General features: G+C 34.2%; 1 pseudogene; it reads right to left on the reverse strand.

Moving 5' to 3' along the window:
* LOC138161197 (large ribosomal subunit protein eL18 pseudogene) overlaps positions 1-9,767 on the reverse strand; it is a 55,640-nt pseudogene extending 45,873 nt beyond the window's left edge.
* Between the last annotated feature and the right edge of the window lie 467 nt (positions 9,768-10,234).

The raw sequence follows: 10,234 nt of genomic DNA on the forward strand, positions 1-10,234 counted from the left end.
TTGTGCTTCACAATGTTTGTGATATTCTGCCCTAGTCTTCTCCAACCTTTTAGTTCCAAATAGGGAAGTGCATTTCATTTATCGTTCTCCTTGACAAATCCAGGGATTTTTATTTCCATTTTCTTTTCATTCACATTGTAGTTATTGTATCTAATATATTTTTCAGACTGTTTCATTGGAAAACAGAATCACAGAAGTTGGTTGTTGGAGGGGAACTCAGTACCCATCTAATCCAAACACTATATAAAAAGAATCCCTAGGACAATATACTTGATGGTAATCATTCCTCCTTTGTTTGAGGATCTACACAGAAAGGGAACCAACATCCTGTCAAGGTAGTCCATTCTATTTTTGGACAACTGTAAGTGTTAGGAAATTCTTCCTGAAATTAACCTTCTCTTAATCCAGTGTAAGAATCCATTCTCTCTTTTTTTTTATCTACTTCCACTCAGTGCTGACTCAATAAGTTTTCATTTCACTAAAACTACCAGATCTTTTTTCTTCAGAACAATTGTCATGCCTTCCTCATTTTGTAATGGTGAGGTTGAATTTTTTTTATTCAGTTGTAAGACTTTACATTTATGCCTATTGAATTGGATCTTATTAGATGATTCTCAATGTGCAAACTTTTTAGATCTTGGCTCTACCATACAAGGTCTTAGCTATCTCATCCAGCTTTTGTTCAGATGAAAATTTGATGAACAAAAGATTTATATATTGTTTGGGGGACCACATATAGAGTAATATTATGTAATATATATGTATATATAGTATATGCTATTTATGTTTATATACAATTAAGCTTAACACAGTGGTTATAAATAACTTTATATGCCACCTTCTGCACTACCCCTTAACTTTTTTTATTCACTTTTTTTAAGCAATTGGGGTTAAGTAACTTGCTCAAGGTTACACAGCCAGTTATTTCTGGGTGTGGTAGTATCTGAGCCTGGATTCGATCCCAGCTCATCCCGACTCTGGGGCTGGTGCTCTTACTCACTGTGCTACCTGGCCGCCCCTCTATTCACTTTTAAAAATGTTTCACTAATACTTTTAAAAATGCCTACCACTATCTACTAATCCCTCCATTCTAATGGAAACTTTTTTTTACTAATATGAATTGCTATATAGTGAAATAATCAGTTCAAGAAAATAATTTATGTGACTATCTCACATTTTTATTATGCACATACAAGCCTTTTAATATTTTTCTGATTCTGTCATATGACTAATTTCTTATGATGCAATAGAATTACATAGCATTCATATATGATAATACCATCTCTGCCTTTATATAAGATGTTGAAAAGAATGCCAAATAGCAAATGCCTAAGCATAAATTTCTACAGTACCCCATGGAAACCTCCAGACCTCTTGAGCTATTAACAGCTACTCTACACAACCAAATCAGTTTTAAATTCATCTAACTGTTTTATAATTTATTCTATACATTCTCTACAAAAATAGTGTGAAATAATTGACTGAGAATTTTACCAGAACCTAAGAAAAATATATTCCTCATTTACTATGTTAGTAAACCTGTCAAAAAAAGGAAAAGAGATTCTCACTTGACCTGTTTTTGATGAACTCATGTTCAACCTAATCATTTCCTTCCATTTGCCAAACATCTCTTTATTGATCTGTTCAAGTGTTTTCCTCAGAATAAAAGTTAAACTCATTGGTCTCTAGTGAACAAAGTCTATTTTCTTCCCCTTTTTTTAAAAATCAGGGCAACATTTGTCTTTCTCAAATATTGCCTCAGCCCTCCAACTCTTCACGATCTTTCAAATATTACCAAGAATAGCTCAAAAATCACACCTGCCATTTTTTCCCTGCCACTGAATGTAGTCATGAGGGTCAGTTGACTTGAGTTCATCAGGAGCAACTAGGTGCTTTCTTACTATCAATAAAAATCACAAAGGACAACAAACCAAAAACCTCCTCAGATTTTCTCCACTTTCAACATTTGATATTTTGCTCCATAGAGAGGTGATTAATGTTTTATTTTGATTTGTTTACTGGTAATCTAGTCAAGATTAAGACTGTATAATTTGGTGGTCTGATATGCACTTATTGCTCCAAGTTCTACAGGTTTTTAAGGACTGGAAAAAAAATTTCCGAGGAGAAACTGCAGGGAAGGTCAGAGAGAAGGGAGAAGAGCATATGGATTTCAAATTTGATGGGACAAGGCAGAAAAAGCAGAATGCATTGTTGTGGAGGAGGGTATCTAAAAGCAATAAACAGCAGAGGTGATTAAAACAGCATCATAAACAAGACACTCACCAGATAAGAGCAAAAATCATGAAATTATATAGATGTAGGTATAGACTAGGTCTGGCCAAAGGATTAGAGAAGTGATTGTGGCAAAATAGCAGTACTTTTACAATTTTATATATTTTTCAATTAGATATAAAAACAATTTTTAATATTTCTTTTTTCATTTATTTTTCTCCCTTCTCTCCCCCTTCTTGAAAAGGCAAGTAATTTGATATAGACTATACAATATGATCATACAAAACACTTTTCTATATTAGTTTTAAAGAGCAAGAATATATATGTATAAATGCACGTATGCATATAAATACATGCACAAACATATATATGCATAGATAGAAATATAGATGGATAGATAGATAGATAGATAGATAGATAGATAGATAGATAGATAGATAGACAGATAGACAGATAGATACTTCAATTTGCACCCAAGAGTTCCTCAATTCTTTCTTTGGAGATGGATAGCTTTTTTTTTTCTTTATGGGCCCTTCAGAATTGCCTTGGATTGTATTGATCAGAGTAGCTAAGTTTTTCACAATTGATCATCATTACAACATCACTATTACTGTGTGCAATGATCTCCCAGTTCTTCTCATTTCATTTTGCGTCACTTCATATAGGTCTTCCTATGTTTCTCCTGAAATCGTTCACTTCATCCTTTCCCATGGTACAATAGAACTTCATCATAATCATATGAAACAACTTGTTCAGCCATTACCCAATTGATGGATTTTCCCTTGATTTCCTTTCCTTTTTTTGCCAAAACAAAAAGAATTGCTATAAATATTTTTGAACATATAAGTCCTTTTCCTTTGATCCTTTTGGGATACAACTAGCAGTAGTATTGCTAGGTATGCACAGTTTTATAACACTTTGAGTATAGGTTCAAATTGCTATCCAGAAGAGTTGAATCAGTTTGTAACTCCATGAACAATGCATCAGTGTCCCTACTTTTCCACGTTTTCCAACATTTGTCATTTGCCTTTTATTTTAACCAATTTTATTGGTGTGAATTGGTAGCTTAGAGTTTTTTTTTCCAATTTGCATTTCTGTAATTAATAGTGATTCAGAGCATTTTTTTAAATGACTAGAGGTAGCTTTGATTTGTATATTTGAGATATGAGGTATTTATCAGATAAACTTGCCATAAATTTCTCCTCACCCAAGTTTTCTGCTTTCCTTCTGATCTCAGTTATATTGGTTTTGTTTGACTGTTTTAAAAAATTTAATGTAATCAAAGTTATCCACTTCACATCCACTAATGATCTCTATCTTTCATTTTGTCATTAATTTTTAACTTATCAATAGACATTGCCAGCAAACTATTCCATTTTCCCCAAATTTGTCTTCATAGCTAAACCATGTACCCATTTTGACTTTATTTTGGTATGTGATGTGAGATGCTGGTCTATATGTAGTTTCTGCTAAACTGTATCCCAGTTTTCCTAGCATTTTTTTGGTTTGACAGTGAGTTCTTGTCCCAGAAGTTTGGATCTTTGTGCTTATCAAACACTCAATTGTTATTGTCATTTATTATAGTGTACTATTTACCCAATCTATTACACTGATAGACAACTCTTTTTCTTAGCCAGCACAGGATTGTTTAGATGATTAGTATTTTTTAATATGATTTGAGATCTGGTACTACTAGGCCACCTCTCTTCAATTTTTTTTCATTGATTTCCTTGATATTCTTGAACTTTTGTTCTTCCAGATTTATTTTTTTGATAGCTCTAGAAAATAATTTTTGGTAGTTTGATTAGCATGGCATTTAAAAAGCAAACTAAGTTGGGTAGAATTATTATTTTTATTATATTGTTTCAATGAGCCATTGATATTTCTCCAGTTGTTTAGAAAAGTATTTTGTGATTGTGCTCACATAATCCCTGGGTTTGTGTTGGCAGATTTTCATATATTTTATATTGTCTAGAATTATTTTATATGGGATATCTCTTTCTATTTCTTCCTGCTGTCCTTTTTTTTTGGTAATATATAGAACTACAGTTGATTCATGTGGATTTCTCTTAGGTCCTGCAATTTTGCTGAAATTAGTAATTATTTCAAATAACTTTTTTTGCTAATTCTCTAGGATTCTTTAAGTATACCATCCTATCATGTGCAAAGAGTGATAGCTTTGTTTCCAAACTGCCTATTCTAATTCCTTTGATATTATACTTCTTTTATTGAAAAGCAGAACTTTACAAAAATATGATATCTTTTGTTTTTACACAATTTCAATTTTGAATATATTCCCTCCATCTCCAAATGAACAGAATCTGACAATTGGAAGGGATATCAATAACTACTAAACAATACATGAAGGGAAGGGACGAAGAATCTATTATGTCCCAGGCTGTGTTGAGCACTTTATTAATATTACCTCATTTGACAACAACCTTGTGAGTTAAGTGCTATTGTTATTCTTATTTTACAGATTAAGAAACAGAAGGTGATAGGGAGTAATGAATGTGTTCAAGGCCACAGAAATATTAAGTTTGTCACACCAGCTTTGAACTCACATCTTCCTGACTCCAGGTTCAACTGTCTATCCAACTGCTCCCCTTAGCTCTTTCACACAGAAGGAATCTGTATGAAAACCTATCCAATCAATAATCATTCAGCTTCAGGCTGAAGAACTCCAAGGAGAAAGAATGTACCATCTTTCTAGGTAAGCAATTCCAGTTTTGGAAAATCTAATTTTTAAAGTGTTTTACTGTCTCCTGAGTCTGACACCATATGAAATGATCCAAATGGGAAAGGGAGGGAGGTTGTTTTAACGGTAAGTGTTTGACAGGAAGTGAAGCTTTAAGTGAAAAACATTGTGCAGAGAAGCTTTTAGCCAACTAAGTTTGTCAGTTTTCTTCCTGTATTTGATTGTATACCATGCAGGAAACAATTTCTGAAGGTGAGGTAAAAAATAAGGGGTGGAAGAAATGAATAATGCCATATGGTTTGCTATTCATTCTTTGTACAGATCTGACTTTAGTCATCCTCTGCACAGTGTGTGTCAAGTTGCCCCAATGCAATTGTCCTTGATGCAAATTAAGTGATTCATTTGGTCCTATCCTTGACACTCTCTTAATAGACAATTCTCTGTTGAGATGGGGGAAAAGGGAGGATGGCCTGATGGTGACTGAGTGAATGATCCATTCCTTGGCCTCTGCAATCCTGCCACAGAATGTAAAAGTATCCCAATAAACCCTGTCATTACAAATGAGCTGATACAAGGGAAAGATGTAATATTCATTAAAACTATAATGCAGATATTAGAGCTAATATGTAAGTCGGAAGGAAGATCAGGAAAAGGGGAACAAACTTGATGTACTCAGTGGATGTGAGAGGCAGCCTCTGTAAGCTGCTCTGACATGGATTGTTTGCTACTGCATTCTAAAGCAGGTACTGTTTTTACATGCAGTTTCTCTATCCGCAGTCAAAGAATTAAATTGTTTTGTATTGGCAGAATATACAGGTTCACTTTGTAGACTTCTCTCCACAGTTAGATTAAGTAATGATAATTTGTCCTTCCTGCTATCTGAGAATATGCCTGATACTTCAGTGACTCTGTCCTACTGTCCTACTGCTCATTTACAGTTCGATTTGCACTTGCTCATTAATCGATTTGCCTTAAAAATAATTTTGAAACTCAGATCTTGAGCTGTTCACAGTTAGCATACATTGCTGTGGTTTATAAAATCAGCATCTGGATAGAATTCAAAAAGCTGACTCTGTCCTAATTTTTAAGACTAAGCCGAAATAAGGTAAAATAAAGGGATGAATGGCTAATCATGCTTCTTATTAACTTTTAAATCTGTTAAGTATCTAATGCCATCTTAAAGCTGTTCCCTAGTGTACTGATGTTATTTTGTTTTGCTAATTAAATTATATTAAAAGGTTGTAGTCATACCCATGGCTGAGAGGCCCTTCTTTTCTGTTCTACAATTTTTTTTTCCTTTTTGATATTTTTTAGTTACTATCCTCAATTTTATTATATTGCCAAGGTTCACACATGCATAAATAGAATTTCTCTAATTATATGTCTGTATTTTGTAAACATTATTTTATAGTTGCTTCTGTAACATGGGTTTGTTCTGATCCAAGTTTTGAAGGCAAAGTCCATTATATCCTTTTACATACAGAGTTTTCTGGTATGCTGAAGGAGTTGAAGTCCCTGTTTTTCTACTGTAAACTCAAATTGGGGGCTGTGTTTTTCTACTGTACACTCAAGTCCTCATTTATTGTGCTGGCTATTTTGTTGTTGTTAAAAAAAAAGAACAAAACATATTCTACAATCTGTATTTACACACCGTCAATTCATTCTTTTGGAATGGATAGTATTTTTCATCATAAGTCCTTCAGAGTTGTTGTGGATTATTGTATTGCTGAGAATAGCTAAGTCATTCACAGTTGATCATCTTACAATATCACTATTATTTTGCACACATTACATCTCACTTCACATCAGTTCATTCAAGTCTTTCCAGGCTGTTCTGAGAGCATCCTGCTCATCATTTTTTATAATACAACAGTATTGGATCATAACCACATACCACAACTTGTTCAATCATTCCTCAATTGATGGGCATCCCCTCAATTTCTAATTCTTTGCCTCTTAATAAGAGTTTCTGTAAATATTTTCCTTTTTGTTTCTTATCTCTTTTGTGATACAGACAAAGTAGTGGCTTTGCTGGATCAAAGGTTATATGCATGGTTTTATATCCTTTTGAGCACAGTTCCAAATTGCTATACAAAATGGTTGAAACAGTTCACAACTCCACCAACAGTGCATTAATGTCTCATTTTCCCCACATGCTCTTCATAATTTGTCATTTACTTTTTCTGTGCTATTAGTAAATTTAATAGGTATGAGGTAATAACTCAGAATTGTTTTAATTTGTGTTTCTCTAATTAATAGTAAGAGATTTTTATATGACTATAGATAGCTTTTATTACTTCATCTGAACACTGATCATATCTTGATCATTTATCAATTGGAGAATGGTTATATCTATCTATCTATCTATCTATCTATCTATCTATCAATCACCTATCTACCTTTCTATCTACCTATCTATAAGTTTTACTCATTCCTCTATATGTTTGAGAAATGAGGCCTTTATCATAGAATGTATTTTTAATACATTTAAATGTATTAAAAATGTTTTTTTTAAAAATGTTTTTAAAATGTTTTTTTCACAGTTACTACTACTAACTGTATTTCCCTTCATCCTATTCTGCCTCTCTCCTCCTTACTCCCAGGTCAGTTTATTTTATCCTCTCTCTACTTTCACCTTTTCCTTCCTCAAAAATGTTTTGCATCTGACTACTCCCTCCCCCAATCTGCCCTCCATTCTACCCCCACCTCCTTTTATCCTCTTCCCCATCTACTTTCCCACAAGGTAAGATAGATTTCTTCACCCAGTTGTGTTTGTACGTTATTTCCTCTTTGAATCAGTTCTGAGGAGAGTAAGGTTCATTAATTCTCACTTACCTTTCCTCTTTTTTTCCTCCATTGTAAATGCTTTTTCTTGTCTCTTTTATGTGACATAATTTGCTCCATTCTACCTCTCCCTTTCTCTTCCTCCCAGTACATTCCTCTATATATAATCTTTCTAACTACCCTAATAATGAGAAAAAAATATTATGAGTTAGAAGTATCAACTTCTCATGTAAGAATGTAAACAGTTTAATATTATTAAGTCACTTATGATTTTCTTTTCCTGTTTAACTTTTTATGCTTCTCTTGAGTCTTGTATTTGGAAGTCAAATTTTCTATTCAGCTCTTGGTATTTTCATCAAGAATGCATAAAAGTCCTCCATTTCACTGAATATCTATTTTTCCCCCTGAAAGATTATACTCAGTTTTGCTGGGTAGGTCATTCTTAGTTGTAATACTAGTTCCTTTGCCCTCCAGAGAAACATATTCCAAGGACTCCAATCTCTTAAGGTATAAGCTGCTAAATCTTGGGTTATCTTAACTGTGACTCCTTAATACTTGAATTGTTGAATTGTTTCTTTCTGGCTGTTTGCATTATTTTCTTCTTGACATTGGAGTTTTGGAATTTGGTTATAATATTCCTGGGAGTTTTCCTTTAGGGGTGTCTTTCAGGAGGTGATTGGTGAATTCTTTCCATTTCTACTTTACACTCTGTTTCTTAAATATCAGAGAAGTTTTCTTTGATAATTTCTTAAAAGATGATGCATAGGCTCTTTTTTTTGTTTATCATATCTTTCAGTAATCCTATGATTTTAAAATTACATCTCCTGGATCTATTTTCCAGGTCAGTTGTTTGTCCAGCAAGGTATTTCACATTATCTTCCATTTTTTCATTCTTTTGGTTTTGTTTGTTTTTTCTTGATTACACATGAAGTCATTAACTTCTACTTGCTCCCTTTTTAAGCAATTATTTTTTTTAGTCAACTTTTTTACCTCCTTTTCCACTGGGCCAGCTCTTCTTTTTAATGCATTCTTCTCTTCTTTGGTTTTTTGAACCTCTTTTACTATTTGTCCTAGACTGTTTTCTAAGCTGCTATTTTCTTCAGTATGTTTTGTGTGTGTGTGTGTGTGTGTGTGTGTGTGTGTGTGTGTGTATCCTTTACTGTTGAATCATTTTTTTATGATTTCCTGTATCACTTTTAATTCTCTTCCCAATTTTTCCCTCTACCTCTCTGACTTAATTTTCAAAATCCTTTTTTAACTCCTCCATGGCCTGAGACCAATCCATATTTTTCGTGGAGGCTTTGGATGTAGGAACTTTGACTTAGCTGTCCTCTTTGAGGTGTGTGTTTTTATCTTCCTTGTTACCATAGTAACTTTCTATAGTCAGAGCTTTTACACTGTCTGCTAATTTTCCCTGTCTATTATTTGACTTTTAATTTTTTGTTAAAGTAGGGCTCTGCTTCCTGGTTGAAGGGCACACTGTCCCAAGCTTCAGGGATTTTGTGCAGCTTTTTTCAGAGATACTTCTAGGGATCTGTCAGTTTTCAATTCTTCCAATGTGGTATGACCTAAGGAAAGGCATTTACTACTCTCTTGGCCTGTGCTCTGGATTATGAGAGATTGCAAGCACTCTTTTCTGAACCGGAAGTATGAGGAGGGTCCCCCCCTCCATTGTGGCTGTAATCTCTGGTTTACTACCTCCTCCTCACCCTGGGACTGCTATCTAAGACTGCAACCTGTATCTGAGTGTGGCCAAGCAACAGAGTCCTACCTCAGTGCTGGAAAAAATACTCCTGCAATCTCCTTCTGATCAGTTGTTCAACTCCCTTATTGTCTGCAGCCTTAGAGCTCTGGAAGCAACTGTTATTGCTGCTGCTTCTGCTACTAATTAACTCACTTCCAAGGTCTGTTTTTGGTTTGCTGTGGCTGTGGCTGTGCTGACATGGTCTGAGATGGACTGTGTGCCACACTCACCCAGGTAATGCAGACCTTTCCTGCTGACCTTGTAAGTTGTCTTTGGTTTCTGTGGGCTCTGAGGTCTGGAAATGGTCATTGTTGGCAGTGATTCAGTTGTACTAAGGCCTGCTCCTAGTTTGAACTGGAAATTTGTTTCTCTCCATCTTTCTCTGGGTTCTGCTGCTCTGGAATTTGTTGTATTTGGACATGTTTGGGGGACAGTTCAGGCAAATCCCTGCCTTTACTACACCATCTTGGTCCCCCTCCCACAAATTTTTTGATGAATGTATTCACTCCTATTAGTGGCTAAATATCCTCAAACAATAATGGATTTTTCCCCCTCTTAACATGAAGTCACTTTAAATCTGACTCAAGATAAGAGTGAATTTTTTTTTCATATTTTGAGTGGAAGAATTATTTGGGGAAAGTTTGTTTCATCTTTTAGATTAAGCTTTCCTTGGTACTTGTAACTTTTAAACACATTGATTACTTGTTCTTGTTTCCATATTGAACCCAAACAAAAATGGATTAAATTTTGCAATTTTATTAATTTCTCTAGGCTCC

Source organism: Petaurus breviceps, unplaced genomic scaffold (genome assembly GCF_028583685.1).
Source record: "Petaurus breviceps papuanus isolate PSGF00001 unplaced genomic scaffold, PetGlider_PUasm1.0 184, whole genome shotgun sequence".
NCBI lineage: Eukaryota > Metazoa > Chordata > Mammalia > Diprotodontia > Petauridae > Petaurus > Petaurus breviceps.